The sequence below is a fragment of the Mizuhopecten yessoensis genome, unplaced genomic scaffold (assembly GCF_002113885.1).
Source record: "Mizuhopecten yessoensis strain PY_sf001 unplaced genomic scaffold, ASM211388v2 scaffold6683, whole genome shotgun sequence".
Classification (NCBI taxonomy): domain Eukaryota; kingdom Metazoa; phylum Mollusca; class Bivalvia; order Pectinida; family Pectinidae; genus Mizuhopecten; species Mizuhopecten yessoensis.
In genome coordinates, this window is record NW_018406672.1 from 2,782,856 (window position 1) to 2,785,692 (window position 2,837).

Here is a 2,837-nt window from a genome sequence, read left to right on the forward strand (position 1 = left end):
AGACCCTCCATTACCGAGTCGAGGGTCACTGTGGCAGAGTGGTAAAGCCGCCTGACCATCTACGATCACTAGCCCTCCATTACTGAATCGAGGGTCACTCTAGCAGAGTGGTACATTGAAAAGCCGCCTGACCATCTACGATCACTAGCCCTCCATTACTGAGTCGACGGTCACTGTGGCAGAGTGGTAAAGACGTCTGCCCATCTACGATCACTAGCCCTACATTACTGAGTCGAGGGTCCCTGTGGAAGAGTGGTTAAGACGTCTGACCATCTACGATCACTAGCCCTACATTACTGAGTCGAGGATCACTGTGGCAGAGTGGTTAAGACATCTGACCATCTACGATCACTAGCCCTCCATTACTCAGTCGAGGGTCACTGTGGCAGAGTGGTAAAGACGTCTGACCATCTACGATCACTAGCCCTACATTACTGAGTCGAGGGTCACTGTGGAAGAGTGGTTAAGACGTCTGACCATCTACGATTACTAGCCCTCCATTACCGAGTCGAGGGTCACTGTGGCAGAGTGGTAAAGCCGCCTGACCATCTACGATCACTAGCCCTCCATTACTGAGTCGAGGGTCACTGTGGCAGAGTGGTTAAGGCGTCTGACCATCTACGATCACTAGCCCTCCATTACTGAGTCGAGGATCACTGTGGCAGAGTGGTTAAGACATCTGACCATCTACGATCACTAGCCCTCCATTACTGAGTCGAGGGTCATTGTGGCAGAGTGGTAAAGCCGCATGACCATCTACGATCACAAGCCCTCAATTACTGAGTCGAGAGCAACTGTGGCAGAGTGGTTAAGGCGTCTGACCATCTACGATCACTAGCCCTCCATTACTGAGTCGAGGGTCACTGTGGCAGAGTGGTAAAGCCGCCTGACCATCTACGATTACTAGCCCTCCATTACTGAGTCGAGGGTCACTCTAGCAGAGTGGTACATTGTAAAGCCGCCTGACCATCTCCGATCACTAGCCCTCCATTACTGAGTCGAGGGTCACTGTGGCAGAGTGGTAAAGCCGCATGACCATCTACGATCACAAGCCCTCAATTACTGAGTCGAGAGCAACTGTGGCAGAGTGGTTAAGGCGTCTGACCATCTACGATCACTAGCCCTACATTACTGAGTCGAGAGCCACTGTGGCAGAGTGGTAAAGCCGCCTGACCATCTACGATCACTAGCCCTCCATTACTGAGTCGAGGATCACTGTGGCAGAGTGGTAAAGCCGCATGACCATCTACGATCACAAGCCCTCAATTACTGAGTCGAGGGTCACTGTGGCAGAGTGGTAAAGCCGCCAGATCATCTACGATCACTAGCCCTCCATTACTGAGTCGAGGGTCACTGTGGTAGAGTGGTTAAGGTGTTGGACCATCTACGACCACATCCATCAGTACTGGGTCGCGGGTTCGTGGCCTACTAGGGACAGTTGCCAGGTACTGACATCAGGTCGTTGGTGTTTCTTGGGGTACCACAGCTTTCATCCACTACCAAAGCCTGGCACGTCCTTAAATGACCACCCCTGCAGGTGGGGGATCAGGAGAAGAACACACCTTCTTTTACCCACTGCATTATAGTAAGAGGCGACTAATGTGGTATTGTAGGAGTGACTAATGTGGCAACCCCCTGCAGAATTAGGGATTTGCTTTGGTGTCCTCTATTTGGGGACAAGAAAGCGACCAAATTAATCTGTTGCGCCCAAAGCAATATTTGGGATCTTCATATTTCTTTCTCCTTATAACTACCTTTATTTCCTAGCGCCTTGCTTGGCAACACCTCACTTTTGGCTTGAATGTTGAGCGTTCGCCCAGGTGAGGAAGGCAATGGGTTCTGCAATGGGATCTGTTCCCATGCCGGGACATACCATAGTCCCATAAAATGGTAGTTGTTATTCCCTGCTTGACGTTCACCATTAAGGGGGAATGGCAACACAACTGGTTCACCCGTTGTCAGTATAATGTGACCGGGTGGATTGCTGTGCTTGGTGCCATCGGCATGGCATTTCAGTGATATAGCACTATAAAGTCAGCATCAGATCAGCGCTATCACAAGGAGGCAATCACACCAACATACTGTGTCTCCTGCATACACACACGTAAGCACGCATACACTACACACATGGAGGCACGTCCTTAAATGACCTTAGCTGTTAGTAGGACGTTAAACAAAATTAAACCAAACCAATCCTTCCATGACCATGGATAGCTATTAAGGATTCCCGTATCACTCCAAATGACGGTGGGTTTTTTTATCCAGCAAGGCTATCACTTTGAGAAATAATTTCTATAAAGAAAACTATGCGAAAACTGTTATGAGAAACAATAAAGATAATGACGTAAATTAAATAAAATCAACATCATCCGGGATTCAAACCACCGACTTTAGATTGTTATACTGTCTTTGTGACCGATAGAGCTATCTGGTCAATGGAAATGTACTAGCCCAAAAGCCCTGTACTGTCTCTCGGACAAATAAATCAAACCCGCTGCTCCTGTCCACATGTGTATTCCAGAATGCCCCGTACCCGAAGTACGCTTAATAATAAAATACTGTAACGTTATGCCTCTGTACACCTTATCCCCGATGTTTTTAGTGATAGGTAAGAGTTATTTCCCTTGTTATGTTTGTCATTTAGATAGTTAATTGTTAATTACTGGATAATCGTCATGTATAATTTAGGTTTAGTTATTTCAGAATTATAAGCGTATGCACCTTTTACATAATTAAGCATTAGGTTAGTGATAGGTCTTTATGTGCAGGTTTGGACAAGGTTGTAAAATTAGTAAAGTTAGAATCATCTGTGTACTGCTGTATAAGACGGCGGCCGT